Here is a 22,818-nt window from a genome sequence, read left to right as displayed (position 1 = left end):
GAAGGGAGAAATAGTAACACATTTGTAACTTTAATTACCGGAACTTTAACACCCACTTTCAATAGGGAGAAAACATACAGACAGAAGATCATTAAAGGTACAGAGGGCTAGCATAACACTGCTCCAGCGCCAGCCCTGGCCCCGGCGCCCCCTGGCCTGGGCCCCCTGCACCCTCCAGCCACCCCTCGCGGCCCCCTGCCCCAGGTCACAGCGCTGCGCAGGAGGCAGCATGGTGGAGAAGTGCTGCCCACTGCAGAGGGACAGCGTGTACCGCTGGTTCTTGGAGCTGCCTCGCCGCAGCATGTGGAGTTCCTGTGCGCCCTGCTGGACCTGTACATCCCGCTGGAGCTGCGCTTCCTGGGCTCATGCCTGGAGGACCTGGCGTGCAAGGACTGCCACTTGCTGCGTGACTCCGAGATCAAGGCCAACAACCAGGCCGACCTGGGCAGCCTTGTCAACCTGAGGGACGAGGTGGTGCGCAGCAAGCTGCTGGTGTCGCTGGCGCTGCTGGACTCGGAGCAGCGCTAGGCGGCGGGCGTGCTCTACCGCAGGCTCACGCACATGGACTCATCATCCACAACTATGGGCTGCAGCTTAACCAGGGCCGCACTGGCGATGAGTTCCTGCTGCTCTTCACCATGGCCTCTAATCACCCGGCCTTCAGTTTCCATCAGAAGCAGGTCCTGGGGCAGGAACTCACGCAGATCCAGAGCAGCCTGAGCAGCAGCGGCAGTGGAGGGGGTCCTGGAAGCCAGAGCACTCCAGGTCCAGGCGGGGCTCTGCCCACTTGTCCCGCCTGCCACAAGATGGCTCTGCGAAAAGAGGCTCCGCTCCAGGGTGTCAGCGATGGCCTGGAGAAGGCACTGCACACCTAAGCACATTCCATGAAGGAGTCGCTGCCCAAGAGGCCCGTGGGGAAGCACGGCAAAGTGAGTGTTGAAAAGATAGACCTGAAGGGATTGTCACACACACACAGTGACAGAAATGTTGACTGTTCCTTTGAGGTCTTGTGGTCTGATTCTTCAATAACATCAGTAACCAAATCTTCCTCAGAAGTGACTGAATTTATTTCAAAGTTATCTCAGCTCTGCCCTGAAGAGAACTTGGACAAACCCATTCCTTGCCTGACTGGCCCAGATCCGTTCTACGTGGAGAGGAACCACATGGATCTGGAAGCAGGCCTGAGGTACTTGGCTTCATTGCCTTCTCACATACTGAAAAATGACCACGTTAAGAAGTTCTTCAGCACTTCATCTCCCACCCTACAGCTTCAAAGTCCAAGTCCTGGCAACCCCTCCCTCCCGAAAGTAGGTGCCTATGATGGGTGTGTCTGGCAGCCCAGAGTGTGGAGTGGCCGGCATCCAGTCCTCCTAGAGCACTGCCCAGCACCACCTGCAGCCCTAGTCCAGTGCAGCTGTGGCCTTGCCTCATAGCCCCCATGCCGGGGGCGCAGGCTCGGCGCTGGCCTTCCGGACCCAGGTGGACGCCCCGCCTGCCATCCTGATGCCCTCCAGTCTGCAGGCCCCGCAGCCCCAGGAGCAAAATGGAATTTTGGATTGGCTTAGGAAGCTGCGCTTGCACAAGTACTACCCTGTCTTTAAGCAGCTCACCATGGAGAAGGCCCCAGACATGTCACTTTCAGCCCCGAGGCCTTTGTTTCCAGTCCTGATTCTCAGCGACTTTGTGATCTGTTTCTCCTGTGCAAGTTTTTGAGCCTTACCAAAGAAGACCTGAGTAAATTCAAGTCCCTCACCATGGGAGCAAAGAAAAAACTCAAGACTCAACTGGAGCTGGAAAAGGAGAAGTCAGAGGGGCGGTGCCTGAACTCCTGGGCCCCCACCTTGGTCACCAGCAGTGGAGTGGCCCGAGTGCCCCCCACCAGCCACGTGGGGCCCATGCAGGCTGGGCGTGGTGGCCATGCTGCAGGTGTGGAGGGCCTGGCGCTGGGCCGTCGTGGGTGTGCAGGTGGCGAGGCGTGCTCACACCAGATGCTCGCCTGCCATTTACAATTTGATGGTCATGCCGGTCTTTCTCTGTTTTGACTTGCATGATGTAGCCCAGGAAGGCAGGCAGGAGAGCTGGAGGGAAGCTGACTGTGGGCCTTGCCCGAAGTTTGGGCAAAAGAATTAGATGCAGAGCTGCCAAGCTGACAGCATGAAAAGTGACCCTGCTGAGCCTAAGCAGGCTAGGCCGTGCTGGGTCCACACTGACCACAGGAGCCAGCCCTCTGTGAGGGCTGGATGCCTGTTGTGGTGGTTCCTTGTCTCACAGGGTGGGGAGGGTTTTCCTTCACAGAGTAGAAGTAGCAAGAGAAGAGAGGCAGAGCACGCAGGTGCCAGGGCTGTTCTCAGGGCCTGGGCAACGAGAGGGCGCCGTGCTGTTCGGCGCCCCGCTCTGCAGACGTGTTTCCATGCTCTGCGAGGAGCTGGACACCCACGTGAGTGCTGCCTGCCTCCCCGTGAGGCCTTGGGCAGTTGGTGCAGGTGAGACTGTCTGACTCTGGCAGAGGTAGTCCCTGCTTCCTCGGGGTGTCCTGAAGGACTCGCCTCCAGGTGATGCTGACCAGCCCCCTGCCAACCCCGGTGTGGATGTGGGTGCCAGCCTGAAGTTTGGCCTGTGCCTTCTCCTCAGAGCTGCGGGTGGAGGTGGAGCAGCCCTCGCACCAGATGCCCCAGGAGGGCAGCTCCTCTGAGTATTCCAGCTCCTCCTCCAGCCCTATGGGTGTGCAGGTGCAGGAAGAGAGCTCGGACAGTGCCAAGGAGACAGACATAAGGCGCCCGTGCAACTCCTGCTGTGCTGCCCGCACACCCTGGGCCGAGTGGCGCTGACTGTTCTTTTCCGTCCCCAGGTGTGGGTGTGAACTTGGAGGGCTCTGATAAGGAGAAGCCCGTGATGCTGCTGAGCCACTTCCCCTCCAGCTCCCCCTGACCCATGGCTCAGGTCTTGCCTGTGCAGAACGAGACTGGCTGTGGCCCTGCGGGCCACCACCCTCTGCCCCCACAGCTGTTGCCCGCAGCCTCCCACCTGTCACCCATCCAAATGCTGAGTTCCTTGCACAAAACCAACAGGGGAGGCGCCGATGGGAAGGTCCTCTAGTCCTCTGTGCACTAGCTCTTGTCTTTGGAAGTAAGGGTCAAAGGGCCCGGCCCCAGGAGCGGCATTAAAGTGGACAAGAGCTTCGGCGGTGCTGTGCTGGACACCCTTCCCTCGTCCACGCCCCACGTGCCCGTGCAGGTCCTCTCGGGACTCTCGGAGGGCAGCTCTGTGCCGCCCACTGTCTCCTTCCGGGCCCAGGGCCAAAGTTGTGCAGGCAGCCACTCTGGACAGGGTACTGAAGACAGTGCAGCAGTCAGCCCTGGCGGTCGAGACCAGCACAGCCGCCTCCGGGATGCCCAGCACTGTCCTGATTGTGGCTTGGCCGACCATCAAGCTGGTGCTGTCCTCCTCCTGTTGCTGCTGACACCGCTGTCCCTGGGCAGACCTCCAGTCCCAGCAACGTGCAGATCATTGTGCCCCCTGCAATAATCAACCCCCTGACTGCTCTGTACACAGCCAACACCAAAGTTGCTTTCTCTGCAGAGAGCAGCGTGCCCGTGGCCCCCTGCAGCTTGGTTGCTCCCGACTCCATTCGATCTTCCTTAGTGAAGCTGGCAGACTGTCCAGTCTCACAGGGCTCCCAAGGTCCCGGCCCCAGAACTTCCTGGTGATGTGCACACTTGAGACAGGCCTTCCAACAGTAATACAGTCCTGTGGTTGATGAGCAAAACCTCTGACATGCTCTCCTGTCACTTTTTTTTTTTTAATTAGGCTGTGTACTGATAGCTAATTCCGTTAACAGTTGCCTGGAAAACTTCAGGAGAAGGCAGAGAGACAGAGAGCGCACAGAGCAGACACAGCCTGGGACTGGAAGAAGTCCTGTGTTTAAGTAGGAATTAGTGACCTTGCTATAAACGTCTACATCTCAGTCCACTGGAATGGAAGCATCTAGGGGCTACAAGGATAAAGCAAATGTTCTACTCATGGGACATTATTTAGCCTTCAATATTAACATAGATTGGCAAAATCTTGCCAGGGATTTTCCAATTGAATATTGAGAAGAAAAGTCACAATATTCAGACCATTCTGTATTAAAATGGGACAATCAGCCTCATGCAAAATTGGTGTAAATCAAAAGAAATGTCCTAGAATTTAAGGTATTGAGATATGAGGCTTCAAATTTTTAGATGAGTTTTCTAACTTCAAGGGAACTAAAGCAGAATGTTGTTACATTTTTTATGAAAGGCTTTTGGTAGAGGTTTGTAGTATTATTTTAGTAGAGTTTATTTCTATGCAATGCAGAATTGACAGACCTCTGTATTCTTCTCTATTCGTGGTACACAGTGTTACATAGAGTTCTGGAAGTGACAGTGATGTCTCTTATGACAGCCATTGGGATTGGCTTCACGGATCTCTTAATCCAACACTACAAAGCGTCAACTATCAAGAGCTGAAACAACTTTGCATTAAAGAGCAACAAACTGGAGTTTGTCCTGTCGTGTTCAAAAAGACTAGAGTGTTCATTGATGTTTACAATTTTAATACTTCTGAGGGCCGTCACAGCGGCCTGGATATGTGCTGAAAGCCAAAATTTAAATTTTTTTTTGTTTTTTAAACAAAGAAATATTTTAAATAAATCCTATTTCAACATAGTGAAATTGTTGAAAAGGGTCTCATAGCAAAAGAAGAAAATTCTATTTAAGTCTTTGTTTTAGTGTCTGGATAGTAAGTCTTGAAGTCAAGTGCTATCAGTCCTCCAACTTTGTTCTTCTCAATATTGCATTGTTGTATTTTGTGTTTTCATAAAGACTTTAGAATGACTTTGTCAGTATCCACAATATGAATTACTAAGAAGATATTTGGGATTGCATTGAGTCTATAGATTAAATTGGGAAGAATTAAGATCTTGAAAAGAATGAGTCTTCCGCTCCATGAAGATGGAACACCTCCCTAGTTATTTAGTACTTCTTTGATTTTGTTGTTCAGTTTTTGTTATTCTATTGTAGATCTTATATAGACATTGTTAGGTTTATACTTAAGTGTTTCATTTCAAGGGTGTTAATATAAAGGAAATTGTGTTTTAATTTTTATTTATAGTTCAGAGTGAGAAAGAATGTGAGCACAGATGCTGTGGAATGAGGGATATAATGGATGACTGGGACTTAAAACTAGCTTCACTCTCTTTTCTGCCATTGCCCTTGACCAGGTTGTTTTGAAATCTTGGAATGTTTGAGGCGACAACAGGATCAAAGTATGGGAAAAGGCTTTAGATTTTGGTATAACAATAATAAGATGAAAAATGCCATGATTTTGGTAACTGTTGTTTTGAACTATTCATTGTAATGGTTTAACTTTCCATCTAATATGTGCATAAAACTAAGGTTGCATTATTCATTTATGTGTCATCTTTATTACACTAATGTAAATTATATGTGTGATTATTCTCTCACTCCCCAGTTCTTATGCTGTGTACTGCTAGATCAGTGAATTTGTGGACTTAAAGAGTAGATCAACTCCATCAAATGCTTGAGGTACTGAGAACAGAAATTGGCCATTTGATTGTCAGTAGGAAAGCCACATCTGACCTTGTCAAAGCAGTTTTGAAGGAGTGGGCAGTGGAGTCAGGAAGTGAAACTGAAGAAAGTGTTGAACGGTAACCTTTGTGCAAGGAGAAGATACATAAAAGCCACTTAGCTGTTAAGACCACAATATAATACAAGCCTATAGCAGGTGGACCATGAGGGATTCCAGGATGTGATTTTATTTATTTATTTTGGTACTATGGATTAAACCGAGGGGCACTTAAACACTGAGCTACATCACCAGACCTTTTGTTATTTTTATTTAGAGATGGTGTCTGGCTAAGTTGCTTACAGCCTCACCAAATTGTTGAGGTTGGTTTTGAACTTGTGATCTTCCTGCCTCATCCCCAAGATGTTGGAATTTTAGGCATATGCCACCACACCCTACTACTTGTTGTTATTTTAATGGAAGCAAAAGAACACAATTCTTTTCCTGATCCTGTAGAGAGAAAAATTTCGTTACGTGGATATTCAGATTCCATATTTTCCAATTCTGAACTCATCATAATCCCACATCATTCCCCTCCCTGGAGAACATCCTACCTGTACTCTTAGGTCTACCTATCTTGATACCATCCTCATATCAATTTGTAGAACATTCACCCTGGTTTCGCAAACCAAAAGTCACCTAGATATAGTGTATTATTTTGCCTCCAGGTGTTAGTATAGCTTCTATTTTTTATTTTATCATTGATAACTAAATTAATTTCATTATGATCTGATAGAATCCACTTCTTTTGTTTTTCTAAGAGTTGCTTTGTGGCATAAGATATGGTCTATGTTAGGGAAGGATCCATAGGCTGCCAAGAAGAAAGTGTATTTGCTCATTGATGGATGAAATATTCTTTATATGTCTGCTAACTCTCAGTTATTGATTGTATTATTTAGTTCTCTACTTTGTGAATTTAATTTTTGTTTGGAAGATCAATGCAGTTGTGAGACAGGTATGTTAAATCCACCTGGTATTACTGTTTGTCATCTATTTGACTCTTGAAACTGAGAAAGTTTTGTTTGATGTACATAGAGGATGCCTTATGCAGTATGGAATGTTCTTTTCTGTCCCTTTTGATAGACTTTGACTTAAAGTCCACTCTATCTGACATGAGGATAGAAACTCCTGCTTCTTTACACAATCCAGTTGAGTGATACAGTTTTTCCCATGCTCTTACCTTCAGTCTGTGGATGTATTTGGTTATGAAGTGAGTGGCTTGGAGACATCATATTGCTGAGTCTTGTTTTTCATCCAATCTCTCATTCAATGTCTTTTGATTGATGAGTTTATGTCACTAACATTCAAGGTGATTATTGAGATATAAGTTGTGTTTCTTGTCATTTTGGTTTATTTCTGATTGTTAATTTGACTTAATTTCTCTTTCCTTGATAATTCCTTTGTTATACTTCTTTTCTTTGTTGGTTTTCAGTTTTTCTTTTTCCATTTCATCTTCATGGTATAATTTGTTGGGAATGTTCTATAGTGCAGGATTTCCACTTCTGAATTCTCCTAACAATTTTTTTAATCATGGAAGATTTTTATTTCCTTTTCAAATCTTAAGGATAATTTTACTGGATACAAAATTCTTGATTGTCATCCATTTCTTTTCTTTTTTTCTTTTTTTCTTTTCTTTTTTTTTTTCATATCAGGACATCCTACCTTTGTGTGTCTGGGTAGAGAAATGACCTGAGGTTTGATTTGGTTTCCCCTTATATGTAATATGATTTTTTTTCTCTGATAATCTTTAGGATTCTATCCTTATATTCTATGTCAGGCATTCTCCTTATAATGTGCTTTGAGTGGGTCTCCTGTAGTTTTGTACATTTGGTGTCCTCCAAGACTTGTGTATTTCATTTTCCATTTCATTCTTTAGGTTTCAGAAGTTTTCTATCCTGCTAAATCTTAAGTTTGGTATTTTCACGTTATCCAATATTCCTTGGAAGTTCTGTTCATGGTCTCTCAACATTTTCTCTCCATGGATAACTTGATTTTCAAGATGATAAATGTCTTCATTGCCTAAAAAGTCTGTCTTCCACGTTGTCTACTCTGTTGATCATGCTTTCCAGTGAATTTTCAAGTTGGTTTATTTTTGCATCATTCAAGTGTTTTAATTTGACTTGTTTTGCAGAATATCTATCTCTTTATTGAAGTAATGTGTCATTTCCTTTATTTTCTGTGTAATGTCACACCCTATTTTGTGCTTTCCCTTGCAGATGAGTTTTACTATGTACATTCTTAACTCCTTCTCTGATATAGCTTCCACTGTGGCATTAACGGATTCCGTTATTGGATCATCTTGGTTTGTTTGGGGCAATTTGTTCCTTATTTTATCATGTTGTTTGGGTGTCTAATCATCCAACAGTATGGATCTGAAGCAGTAGAGTTTCTACCTTGAGACACTTGTTCCTTACCTTAAAGGGAGACAAATAATAACCTCAAACAATGCACAAAATATCCAACCTCAACTAAATCATCTCCTGAGGAGATGTTTACAGTTTTGTCACAATAAACAGAAAAGGTATGTACAGTTGTTGCCTACAACAAAAATGTCAGTATGCTAGATGGTTTATATTTTTGAGCAGTTGACAAGGGGAGAACAGAAGTAGTATAAGATGTGATGATTAAGAGTAAGGAGAAGATAGACGTGAAAATTAAGGAAGAGTGGAAGAGGGAGCAAGAGTTTAGGTGTAAGCAGGAGACAATCAAGAAAATTGAGGGAAACATAATTGACAGAAAAAAATATATACAATGAAAATGGAAATATTCTAATCAGACATCCTAGTCATCAATAAAGTGATCTATGAAAAATAATTATTTTCCATAATGGTGGAAATGTGAGGGGGGAGGAAAAATATGAAAATAAATCTCTGTGACAAGTTGGGGAATTTTTTCTCTTGCACATGAAAAGATCCTCTTCCCTCTCTGGAGCATGGAGTGTGTGATGTTTGCTCCAGTCAGGGTGGGGTTGCTAGGGTGAGAGGACTCATCCTGCAGGTGGAACTCCTGGAGGTGGACTTTAGGTTTAGGTAGGCTTCAGTCAGTTTGCTGAATGCCAATTGTCCAGGAGATTTCAAATCATCATACCTCTAGGGCCCAGCAATTGCTGTTCCTAGGTGGAAGTCTGAACCCCAGGGATCTCCATTGGGTTCCACTCATGTGATGTAGGAGCAAAGAATCAGTTCACTTCATTTCCTGCAGAACCCATGATTCCTCGTCTCAGGTCCAGTCTCCAAACTCGTTGTTTCCTTCCCATGTCCTTTCAAATTCCCAGTTGGGCTCTTCTCTCTCAGCAGGTCCTGCAAGCAGCTGCATTGAGGGGAAGAGGGAAACCAGATGGGGTTCTAGGAACAGATGTCTCCTATGTAAAACTTTCTCCAGGCTGACTTGTTTCGTGGTCACTTAGCCCCACTCTCTGTCATGCAGCAGGGGTTTGCCAGGCTAATTTATTGGTCCTGACTCTGGTCTGCCAGAAATTGTCTTCCTCAGCTGCTGTGGGGGCCATCCTCAGGCTGCAAGATGGTTTCTTCCTTTACCCTCTGCACTGTTGGAGAGATGCAGTTTTTTGTTTCCTGCAGAAGGTAATTGGGCAGTGGCTCAGGCAGTGTCCTTGGTCTCTAAACTCTCCATACTCCGATATGACACAGTCCTCCCCAATAGGCAGGTTACTTTGAATCCTTATCAATTTACTCTGTTCATGGGGTTACTATTCTGGCTTGGGCCAATGGTTGCTGCTGTAGCTTCCATAGCTGTGACACTGAAAATTCCTTCCCTAATTTATTTGATCTTCTGAGTCTCCAATTTTTTGAGTGTACAGTATTGAATTCTAGCAAACACCCTCCTAATTTTTGTCCATTCACCCCCTTTGCAGAGAAGCTGCCTACTGATTCTCTGGGTTTATTGCAATGGTGGAGCATCCTGGGAAGTGATCTGTCTGTTCCACCAACTTGTCTCACCCCTCTATTTCTTATTAAAAATTTAGTAATTCACTCAGTGAGACTGTGAATGAAAAATTCTCTCTGGTTTTGAATGCACTTAATTGTCTTTATTTTACCCTCACTCTTGAATTTACAAAACAAAATTAGTATATAACCATTTTAATAAAATTGATATAAATGTAAGAAGCTTTATGTATGTCTCATGCTGACCCCAAGGATAATATTGGTAGAAGACACACAAAAGAAAATGAGAGAGGAATCAAGGCCTGTCACTACAAAAAAGTCAATGAAAAATAAATGAAAAAACCACAGAGGAAAAGAAAAAAAATGAAGCAAAATGAAGCAAAATAGAACACAATTAACAAAATGGCCATAGTAACTACTACCCTATCCTTCATTACAGTTAGGGAAATGGATTAAACATCCCAATGCAACTACATAGAGTGACTGACTGGATAAAAAATAATTGGCATCATGTCTTGTAGCATGTTCTATGTAATCATACATGTATAAGGGTAATAATGTCAGATTCATTCCATAAACATTCCTAGCGCCATATCCCTCCCCTTCCTTCACTCCCCCTACCTATTCAAAAGTAACTATATCCTTTCAAAGCCTTCACCCATATTGTGAATTAACATCCACATATCAGAGAAAACATATGACCTTTCCTTTTCTGGTCTTGAACATTCAACAATTCATTTTTACCTGTCTTGAGGTAGACATATTGGGAGGTAACTTTAATGTCTAACTTTGCATTTATCTTACCCCTTCTATTTAATTGGGGCAGTGTTGGTACTGAGAGTGAGCCTTACACCATTTTTTCTTGACATTTTTATAAATTAATTTTTTATTTGTTTTAAGTATTTGTACATGACACTAGAATGACATTTATACATTTTGATATCGATTATGGCCTATTATCTCAAATTAACTCAGATTGTCGTACTGAAAGTTCTACTATTACACAGATTAACAGAAAATTGTTTTAAAGTTTCAACGAAAATATAAAATGATGTTAGCAAGATTAGAACCTATAGAGTTTGTACAGTAGCTGTTATCCAAGAAACACCAACTTATAATTACTTTACATTATAGTTCAGTTTGTAGAAATTCAACTTGGTGGAATGATCCTTTCAACCTTGTATTTAAATGATTTGTGTACTTCAAATCACAAATACATCTAGTATACTATGAATCCAGTAATATCACCACAATTACACGATGTTCTTGTCTTTAACAAGATTAGCTTTTTTTAAAGAAAAATTCAGAATCTAGTGTAGTACAATATTCTCAAACACAGTGGGCCTTTACCAGAGTTGTACAAACCTAATTCCTTATGACTAGTTTCTCAAAATAATAAAACAAAGGAATGGGGTTTTGGATCAGTGCTAGAGCACATCCCTAGCATTTGCCCGGTCCTGGGTTTGATCCTTAGCACGACATAAATAAATAAATAAATAAGTGATATAATGGTATTTTGTCCATCTTCAACAAAAATAATTAAAAAACTTAACACACAAGACAATATCTTGATAGATAAGAGCAGATTAATGTATTAAGAAATTGTTCTACTTCAAAAAATAGAAAAAAAATTTGGTTTATATCAGTACAATAGTATTTGATTTTATGCAATTTTTTTGAAAATGAAGTTCCACCAAACTTCTGCAAATTACTTAGACATTCTACAACTTTTTTCTTTACCACAAAAACACTTTCAAATCCAGAAACATGTTTTTTCTTCTACTTTCACTACTAAAATATATTGATATACTGAGAGCCTTTTCTTGTTGTCCCTTTTAAACATTCATATTGTGAAGAAATATTTATGAATTTACTGAATTTATATAAATTACCTTAAGGACTTTAAGAATGATTTCTATTTAGCAGTCGAGGGTTTAGCATTATAACTTTGCAATTTAATCAGATTTCTTGGGTAACAAACACATTTATGATTAATTGCATTGATGTTAAACCTAATTCAGTTTTAACTATAAATACGAAGATACCAGACAAGCGTAGTCAACAGTACTAGCCTTCTCTCCCTATTGACGAAAAATCCAGAAGCAATGGATATTATGTAGACATTTTATATAAATCAACAATCTATTACTGGTCTGAATAGTTTGAAAAACTTATGAGTTAGTAAAAATGGGAGGGAGGAATGCTGGGTAGGAAATGTCTCAGTGGTAGAGACTTTCCTATTATGTTAGTGTGTGTAAGACCCTGCATTTAATCCTTGGCACCACAAAAATAATCATTAAATGAAAAAGCCATGCTGTAATGCATACAAATATCAAAACATCACATTGTTTCCCATAAATAGATACAATTATTAGTGCTCAATTTAAAATAAACTTGTGAATTTTAAAAAGAGGCCAGATTGAGGAAGGTATATCACAGCGGGCAACTGAAAGAGCAGTTTAACCAATGCAGGAACAATTTGAACATCAATATACAGTTGTAAGGAATTGTAACATGAAATTTAAAATAAATATTTGTGAGTCCATGCTGATATAAATGATTGAATAAATACATTTGGGAGAACAGACAGGTCAATCACCCAAGCTGAAGAATTCTAAAAGTTTATGTGGATGCTCCACCCTGCAGGAAGTAGAGGATTACTAAAGTATGGACTGCATAGTATGGAAAGGGAAGAGATGCTTCCCAGTGGAAACACTTAACAAAAGTTTAATTAGGTGATAAGGTCAACATCAGCAGTCATAAATCATGTTGCTAGTATATCCCCAAACATGATGCAATGAAAGCAGTAGTGTTGCCAGGCATGGTGGCCAAGCTATGTGAGGGGCAGAGGCAAGAGGGTCACAATTTGGAAGCTAGACTCCACAATGTAGTGATACCCTGTCTCAAAGTTTAAAATAAAAAGGACTGGGGCTATAACTCAGTGGTAGAGCACTCCTTGGATCAATCCCCAGTACAGAAAGTGAAAAAAAAGAAAGTAAAGAAAGTGGCACTGTTAACTGGACATCTTCCTCTTAAAAACCATAATTTTGAGATAACCATGAAAAAATCAGATACATTGTATTAAAGGGGTATCCGACAAAGGATTGTATAGTATCTGACTGGTGCTCCTCAAAAGTCTCTACAGTCACCAAAAACAAGGGAAGTCTGAGAAATTTCAGGAGTCAAGAGGCAGCTAAGGAGACATGAGAACTGAGTGCATGTGTCTTAGGACAGGAATGGAGAGTAGGAGAGTGAGTGGAGTAGGGAGATGTAGTGTGACAACTGATGGCACCAAGAGCCCATATGAGGTTAGTGGATGTCAATGGTAAGTGATGTCAGCCATCGCAGATAAGTGGTGTTTATCCACTACATTGAGCTGATGGATATAGGAAAGAAGTCCACACTTGTAAGCACATCTTAGCCAGATAAATGCTGTGAAAGTGAGTGGGAGAGGGTCATGGAAGGGACATGTGAAAGGAATGATGAACACTGAAAATCCTATGGGATTTTAGGACCCAGTGGAGTCAGAGGATTGCTGACCTTGGAGTACTGGGAGTACAAAAGATAGGAGGTAGAGGGAAAAACAAGAGAAGAGTGCTGGTTGCTGGTGTCTCTCCTGGTAGAGGGAAGGACATAGTGTATAAGGTGAGAAAGGCAAGCTCTTGAGACCATGAGAGCAGAGGACAAGGAACTGCAGCAGGCATCTGTGTAGCTATTGATGTAGCCACCAATCAGGACAGGAGTAATGTGAGAGGTAACAGCTCAAAGTACTGTGATCCCAAAGGAGTGAGTAGGGAAAGACCTGGGGTTTAGTAAGCATTGAAAATAAGGAAAGGTAGATTTGTTGTCAAAAGCCTGAATATTAATAATAAAAAAAAAAAAGGCGAAGACTTCAGAGAGCAATGAGAAGCCAAAGGACACTTTTTGGGTGAGAAGAAATGTTGCCCCTGAAAGCACAGTTGGTGAAAGTAAGGAGCATGTTCAGAGCCATATGGACATTGGGGTGGAAATACTTGGGGGAACTGGGAGTCCTGGGCTACTTATGATCATTACATAAATGAAAGTAAAGAGTAAGGTGAGTCAGATATCAAGGTGGGGAGTAGATTGGGGGTAGCGGTGGGGGGACCTTTTGTGGTTGGGGTGGTAATACTGAGCTTGAGTATTTTATGGGCTCCCATCCTATCCCTTCTGATGGAGGTATAGGGGTTTCCAACAGTCTTGAGATTTTAAACTGATATTAATTGCTGTCTGAGACATGAGGTCTTAGAATAATATTAATGCAGGAGGAAATCTATGTGACCTTGGGTTTCACAGTGGTTTTAGGTACAACACTGTTTAAAGGACCATCCATGAAAGAATACAGTGGTCTTCTTAAAATTACATTCTTCTTAGTCTGGGGTTGTAGCTCAGTGGTAGAGTCCTTGCCTAGCATTCATGAGTCCCCAGCACTCAATCCCCAGGACCACACAAAAGCAACAAAATGTTTTTATATATAGAAATATATATACACATATGCATCATTTTTGTTAAGCATTCTGTACAGAAATGAAGGATATTAATAATAAAATGAATGTCTAATATGGTAAAAGTATGGGATCGACATTTTAAGGTCAGGTAGGCATTTGGAAAATACATTTACAAAGCTCTCCAGTTGTGTCTACAATATGAAAGGAGTTCAGTGAAATTTATTAAAGGGTTCCTCCTGTTTCACATGGCAACTCAGTGATGGTGTGTGTTTTCTGCTTCATTTCAAAACTTAAACTTCTACTATAAAATAGTCAATTAATAAGATATAATTTCATTCCCAGAAATTTAAATATAAAATAAAAGTGAAAGATTATAATCATTTTATGATTGGGGTTTTTATAAATTGTGAAAACACATATAAGTCACTGTTCAATTTATCCATTTTATAATGTGTTATTAGGAATGATGAAGCTGGCATATAGCTAGTTAAGGAACAGAGTTTCAGTAAATCCAATTGTTTTGAAATGTGAATTTTAAATAGCTTCCGAATGTTTACCAGAAGTTTACACATTTATAGAAGGATTGACAACACTGCTTTTTGTAATTTTATGTACCATAGGTGGCGTTTTTCATGTTGTTGCTGATTTTATTTTTTAAGCAAGATGCATTGCATTCATAGTTCAACACCAAAAAGATGAATATTCCAGGCCTTGTGGCACACACCTGTAATCTCATCTTCTGGAAAGGCAGATGCAGGAAGATCTCAAGTTGGAAGCCTTCTTGAGCTACTTAGAGATACTCTGTCTCAAAATAAATTAAATAGAGGCCTGGGGTAGAGCTCGGTGGTAGAGCAAGTACTTACTTGCCTAGATATGCCTGGTTAATTACTGCAGCACCCACTGAAAAGAGAGAAAGAGAGGAAGGGAGAGAGAGAGAGAAAATAAAGGAATTAAAGAGAGCGGTTAAAAAATTCAAAATGGTAGAGATAATCAGGACCTCATTTTAGTATTTAGTGATTATCGCTGAAGAATTAAGATGGGCTGAACACGTTCACTTGTAGAGTGCTTCCCCAGCCTGCAAAAGACCATGGATTTGATCCCAGCACCACACACACACACACACACACACACACACACACACACACACTCACAGGAGAGGTCCATAAACTTGATAGAGTACTTTATAAATTTGTTGAGCTACATTAAGACTGTCAGGACTACCTTATGCAATGTTTGCACACCTGTAATCATGCTGACTGAGGAGGCCAAAAAGGAAGATCACAAGTTTGATGGAGCCTCAACAATTTGGTGAAACCAAGTCTCAAAACTTTTTAAAAAAGTGTTAGGAATGTAACTCACTGATAAAGCAAACCTGCAATCACCCCCTAACTAACCCCTCCCCTGCCATTGCCCCCAAAAGAAGGTCACCGATGTTGTTCTATTTTTAGGCCTTAGAGCTGATGGCAAGAAATGGAACTCCAGAAATTCGAAATGCAGAGACACTTTCCCCAATATTTTGGGATTTCTTAAATGGATGTTTGGAAATGGATGTGGAGATAAGGGGATCAACCAAAGAATTCCTGCAGGTAAATTTGGAAAAGATGTCATTTTGGAAAATGTTGACTCTTTTTGAATAACCAACAGTGATAATAACATTTCATTATTCATTGATCACTACCAATAAGGCAGCAGCAACATTTTAGGGTTTCATCTGCCAGGAATGAAAGATTAGTGTTGTGGGCTGGGGTTGTGGGTTAGTGGTAGAGCTCCTACCTAGCATATGTGAGACCCTGTGTTTGATCCTCAGCACCACTAATAATAAAATAAGGTCTTGTGTCCTCCTACAACTAAAATGTATACATATATACATATACATATATACACATAAAAGTTCAATACAGTTGAAGTACGTTTTTGTATATTATGAAATATTGTATCCATTCAATGTTGGCATGAGTGTATTAATGAGCTATTTCACTGTTGATGTTGGAAATTAGGGAAATTAAACAACTCTGTGTACAACTATGGACCTGATTAGGAGTGTTTTGGGCAGGTATTGACATGTGATTTTTAAGAAAATTGTATTCATAAGTAGTCCTCAGGGCTTAGTTGAAAGGAAAAAGTTTTATTTTTCTATTAGTAAACTTCATGCTCTTCTCTCTCCCCTTTTTCTGACAGCACCCTTCCTGAAACTGGCCAAACCATTGTCTACATTGACAACACTGATCCGGGCAGCTAAGAAAGAAAAGAGGAGTCGCCATTAATATCACTGACGTGGTTCATGTCCTTTTCTCCATTTTCAAACATGAAAATGTTTCTTAAATTTAATGAAGTGTTTCTTTTTGTAAAAGACATGTGACACGAAAATTGCCATTTTAACCATGTTAAGTGGAGAACCCAGTGGCATTAATTACACTCAAAATATTGTACAAACTTCTCTTTCCAGAACAGTTTTGTTACTGTAAGCAGAAGCTCTGTCACCATAAAGTAAAAACTCCCCTTCCTCCTCCTCCATTCCCTGGCTGCCACTAATTTTTATTCCTCTTATATTTGTTCTAATTAGTTATACATGACAATAGAATGCACATTGACACATCATATGTAAATGGAGTATAACTTCTCATGTTTCTGGTTGTACATGATGTACATCTTATCAGTCATTTGGTCCGATATGCATATAGGGAGGTAATCTCCAAACCATTCACCTATTCTTCCTCTCCCCATGGGTCTGCCCCTCCTTTGAATCTCCTTTGACACAACCAAAGAAACTCTATACTTTGATAACCACCCCTATTTTTGCAAATTAGCATCCATATATCAGAGAAAACATTCAGTTTTTTGTTGTGGATTGGTTTATTTCCCATAGTATGATATTCTCCAGGTCCATTCATTTACTGGTAAAAAACATCATTTCATTCCTCTTTAAAGTTGAGTAATATTCCATTGTGTATATATCCATTTCTTTAGGCATTCATGTCTTGAAGAACACTGAGGTTAGTTCCATAGTGTAGTTACTGTGAGTTGAGTTGCTATAAGCATTGCTGTGGCTGCATCACTGTACTTTGCTCATTTTAAGCTCTTTGTGTAGAGACCAAGGAATGGGATACCTGGGAAAAATGGTGTTTCCATTCCAAGTTTTTGGAAGACTCTCCATACTGCTTTCCATATGGTTGTACCAATTGGGAGTCCCACTAGCAATGTATGAGTGTCCCTTTTTCCCTACATCCTCACCAGCATTTATTCTTGCTTATATTCTTCACAATTGCCTGTCTGACTGGAATGAGATGAATTCTTAGAGTAGTTTTGATTGGCAATTTTCTAATTGCTATAGATTTTGAACATCTTTTCGTATATTTGTTGATGAATTGTTTTTCTTGTCTGTGAAATACCTGTTCAGTTCCTTAGCCCATTTATTGATTGGCATATATATATATATATATATATATATATATATATATATATATTAAGTTTTTTTGAGCTCTCTATATATCCTGGAGTATAATACTTTATCTGTGGTGCATATGACAAAGATTTCCTTGCTTTCTGTAGGCTATCTCTTCATATTGTTGATTGTTTCCTTTGCTGAGAAGAAATTATTTAGTTAGAATCCTAACCTTTTGTTGATACTTGATTTTATGTCTTGTGCTTTTGGAGACTTGTTAAGGAAATCCAATCCTAAGCCAATATGGTGAAGATTTGGGCCTGTTTTTTTCTTTTATTAGAAGAAGGGCCTCTGTTCTATGCCTAAATCTTTGATCCCCATTGAGTTGAGACTTGTGCATGGTGAGAGATAGGGTATAATTTTCATTTTGTTACATATGGATTTTCAAATTTCCTAACACCATTTATTGAATACACTATTTTCTCTAGTGAATATTTTTTGAACTTTTGTCTAGTATGAGATGAGTGTATTTATGTGCATATATTTCTGTGTCTTCTATTCTGTACCATTGATTTTCATGTCTGTTTTATTGTCAGCACTATGCTGTTTTTGTTAGTATAGCTCTGTTTTATAATATAAGGTCTGGTGTTGTGATGCCTCCTGCTTCACCTATCTTGCTAAGTATGGCTTTGGCCATTCTGGATATCTTATTTTTCTAGTAAATTTCACAACAGATTTAGATGTCAAAGACTCTACTGTTTAAATTACCAGATTAAGCGTGTAATAATCAGTTCTAAGTGGCTATAGAATTCAGAGTTCAAAGTGTACGTGTAATTGCATATTATCAACACAGCAGAGGCATAATTGCCAATCAAAACCAGAAAGTACCTGGGAAATTAAAGAGAACATATTCTCCTGCAATTTAAATCCTCCAGCACGGAATGAAGATCAAATCAGGAAAAGAATGAATTAGGGAAACTTCCTAAAATATGGTTCAGAAAGTTAAGATTATTTAGAATACTAAATATGGTACTGAAGACAATATAAAAGCATATAAATCATGGTAGACAGATGTTATTAAAAGTACCAAATTCAAGCATGAGAAGATCATAGTGTAGAATAAGCACAGAGTTTCCAGTATGAATTAGGCAAGTATATTATAAAATTAAAGAACAATATCTTCAAGCTGAACTGATAAAATAATTCATAACTCAGCAAATCATGTTGAAACTATATAGGAACTAAGAAAAAAATCTTAAAATCAACTAGACATTAAAAGAACTATATTGCAAAGGACAGCAATGGGAGTTATTCCCATTAAAAAATATCACTAATGGAAACCAGAAGGCAGTAGACTAATATATTTAAGTTATTATAAAGCTTTAGTAACAGAAATATGAGATTCCTGTGTTTTTTTTTAAATTGTCTTGACATATAAGTATAATAAAGGATAAGGTGGAATGCAGGAGTGTTTATGTTAGAGTTTGTGCCTAGTTCAACACCCAGCACCTCAAAGAAAAACAAAGCAAAAAATAAAGAGAAAAATCAAGCCATTTAAAAAAAAAAGGTTAAAGAATGTGTCACCAAAAATATGTCATTAAGTGATACCAGATTTGGATCTGCTTCAGGAAAATCTTTGTCTATCCTATACTTAAATGATAGTAGATTACCAAAAAAATTAAAAAAAAATCTTTAAGAGACTTCTGAATTTGTACTGTGAATAGAAGGAAGATGAAATTTCAAAGGCAAATTCACATATAAGAGGAAGATATATCTGCATAACAGGTAAATATTTAAAGAATACTTACAATAGAATAGCAACATTTAATTTGGAGAGAAAAAAGGATAAAATGAAAATACTGTTTAACTATGCATAACTATAACATCATTATTGGAGATGAAGTTTTCTTAAATCTGTGGAGGAGTAGTATGGAAGTAACAAATGCTTGTTATAATTTTAAGTGTATAAACTTAAACAGGTTAAAAGAAATAGAGAATATTTGAAAATCTAATAAAAATGAGAAATAGAGAAGCAGACAGTTTTCTTATTGTGACTTTTACAAGTTTGTTGTATATGTTGGGTAAAAGCAGTATCTTTAGAAAATAATCTTAACCAGTGTATGTATGGTCTTTATCTCTACATTATCTTTTCTGGAGCACAAATTTTAAATTCCAATGAAATCTAGCTTAATAAATCTTTTTTTTTTTTTCTGTTATCTTTTTTTTTTATTATAAAATTGTAAACAAATGGGATACATGTTGTTTCTCTGTCTGTACATGGCGTAAAGGCATACCATTTGTGTAATCATAAATCTACATAGGGTAATGTTGTTTGATTCATTCTGCCATTTTTTCCCCTTCCCCCCCTCCCCTCCCACCCTTCCCCTCCATCTATACAGTCCTTCCTTCCTCCATTCCTGCCCCCCTCCCTAAACCCAACTCCAACCCCAACACTAACCCTCCCCACCCCCCATTATGTGTCATCATCCACTTATTAGCGATATCATTCTTCCTTTGGTTTTTTGAGATTGGCTTATCTCACTTAGCATGATATTCTCCAGTTTCATCCATTTGCCTGCAAATGCCATAATTTTATCGTTCTTTATGGCTGAGTAATATTCCATTGTATATATATACCACATTTTCTTTATCCATTCATCAATTGAAGGACATCTAGGTTGGTTCCACAATCTGGCTATTGTGAACTGAGCAGCTATGAACATTGATGTGGCTGTATCTCTGTAATATGCTGATTTTAAGTCCTTTGGGTATAGGCCAAGGAGTGGGATAGCTGGGTCAAATGGTGTTTCCATTCCAAGTTTTCTAAGGAATCTCCACACTGCTTTCCAGAGTGGCTGCACTAATTTGCAGCCCCACCAGCAATGTAAGAGTGTACCTTTCTCCCCACATCCTCGCCAACACCTGTTGTTGGTTGTATTCTTGATAATTGCCATTCTAATTGGGGTGAGATGGAATCTTAGGGTGGTTTTGATTTGCACTTCTCTTATTACTAGAGATGTTGAACATTTTTCCATATGTTTGTTGATTGCTTGTATATCTTCTTCTGTGAAGTGTCTATTCATTTCGTTAACCCATTTGTCGATTGGATTATTTACATTCTTGGTGTAGAGTTTTTTGAGTTCTTTATAGATTCTGGAGATTAGTGCTCTATCTGAAGTATGATTGGCAAAGATTTTCTCCCACTCTGTAGGCACTTTCTTCGCATTGCTCATAGTTTCCTTTGCTGAGAGAAAGCTATTTAGTTTGAATCTATCCCAGTTATTAATTCTTGCTTTTATTTCTTGTGCTATGGGAGTCCTGTTGAGGAAGTCTGGTCCTAAGCCGACATGTTGAAGCTCTGGACCTACTTTTTCTTCTATAAGATGCAAGGTCTCTGGTCTGATTCCGAGATCCTTAATCCATTTTGAGTTTAGTTTCGTGCATGGTGAGAGATATGGGTTTAGTTTCATTCTGTTGCATATGGATTTCCAATTCTCCCAGCACCAGTTGTTGAAGAGGCTATCTTTTCTCCATTGCATATTTTTGGCCCCTTTGTCTAGTATGAGAAAATTGTATTTATTTGGGTTTTTGTCCGTGTCCTCTATTCTGTACCATTGATCCACCTTTCTATTTTGGTACCAATACCATGCCGTTTTTGTTACTATTGCTTTGTACTAGAGTTGAAGATCTGGTATTGCGATACCCCCTGCTTCACTCTTTCTGCCAAGGATTGCTTTAGCTATTCTGGGTTTTTTATTCTTCCAGATGAATTTCATAATTGCTTGCTCTATTTCTGTAAGGTACATCATTGGGATTTTAATTGGAATTGCATTGAATCTGTATAGCACTTTTGGTAGTATGGCCATTTTGACAATATTAATTCTTCCTATCCAAGAACATGGGAGATCTTTCCATCTTCTAAGGTTTTCTTGAATTTCTTTCTTTAGTGTTCTGTAGTTCTCATTGTAGAGGTCTTTCACCTCTTTTGTGAGATTGATTCCCAAATACTTTATTTTTTTCGAAGCTATTGTGAATGGGGTAGTTTTCCTAATTTCTCTTTCTGAAGATTCATCGCTTATATATAAAAATGCCTTAGATTTATGTGCATTGATCTTATATCCCGCTACTTTACTGAATTCATTTATGAGATCTAAAAGTTTTCTGGTGGAATTTCCTGGTTCCTCTAAGTATACCATCATATCATCAGCAAATAGGGATAGTTTGAGTTCTTCTTTTCCTATTCGTATCCCTTTAATTTCTTTGGTCTGTCTAATTGCTCTGGCTAGAGTTTCAAGGACGATATTGAATAGAAGTGGTGAAAGAGGGCATCCCTGCCTTGTTCCAGTTTTTAGAGGGAATGCTTTCAGTTTTTCACCATTTAGAATGATATTAGCAATGGGTTTAGCATAGATGGCCTTTACAATGTTAAGGAATGTTCCCACTATCCCTATTTTTTCTAGTGTTTTGAGCATAAAGGGGTGCTGTATTTTATCAAATGCTTTTTCTGCATCTATCGAAATAATCATGTGATTCTTGACTTTAAGTCTATTGATATGGTGAATGACATTTATTGATTTTCTGATGTTGAACCAACCTTGCATCCCTGGGATGAAACCCACTTGATCATGGTGCACTATCTTTTTAATATGTTTTTGTATGCGATTTGCTAAAATTTTGTTTAGAATTTTTGCGTCGATGTTCATTAAGGATATTGGTCTGAAATTTTCTTTCCTCGATGTGTCTCTGTCTGGTTTAGGAATCAGGGTAATATTTGCTTCATAGAATGAGTTTGGGAGAGTTCCCTCCTCTTCTATTTTCTGGAATACTTTGAGAAGTATTGGAATGAGTTCTTCTTTAAAAGTTTTGTAGAACTCGGCTGAGAACCCATCTGGTCCTGGACTTTTCTTTGTTGGTAGGCTTTTGATGACTTCTTCTATTTCATTACTTGAAATTGGTCTATTTAAATTGTGTATGTCCTCCTCGTTCAGTTTAGGCAATTCATATGTCTCTAGAAACCTCTTGATGTCTTCGAAATTTTCTATTTTGTTGGAGTATAGGTTTTCAAAATAGCTTCTAATTATGTTTTGTATTTCGGTCGTGTCTGTTGTGATATTTCCTTGTTCATTCCGAATTTTAGTGATTTGGGTTTTCTCTCGTCTTCTCTTTGTTAGTGTGGCTAAAGGTTTATCAATTTTGTTTATTTTTTCGAAGAACCAACTATTTATTTTGTCAATTTTTTGTATTGTTTCTTTCGTTTCAATTTCGTTGATTTCAGCTCTCAGTTTGACTATTTCCTGTCTTCTACTACTTTTGGTGTTGCTCTGTTCTTCTTTTTCTAGGGCTTTGAGCTGTAGTGTTAGGTCATTTATTTTTTGAGTTTTACTTCTTTTATTAAATGCGCTCCATGAAATAAATCTTCCTCTAAGTACCGCTTTCATAGTGTCCCAGAGATTTTGATATG

The 22,818-nt window shown here is 39.6% G+C and overlaps 1 pseudogene; it reads left to right on the top strand.

The window, feature by feature from the left end:
• Positions 1–229: 229 nt before the first annotated feature.
• LOC124992739 (zinc finger CCHC domain-containing protein 14-like) overlaps positions 230–22,818 on the top strand; it is a 231,746-nt pseudogene continuing 209,157 nt past the window's right edge.

The sequence above is a fragment of the Sciurus carolinensis genome, chromosome 9 (assembly GCF_902686445.1).
Source record: "Sciurus carolinensis chromosome 9, mSciCar1.2, whole genome shotgun sequence".
NCBI classification, from domain to species: Eukaryota; Metazoa; Chordata; class Mammalia; order Rodentia; family Sciuridae; genus Sciurus; species Sciurus carolinensis.
The sequence above is the reverse complement of the archived record's forward strand: the minus strand, read 5'-3'. Positions and strand labels throughout refer to the sequence as shown.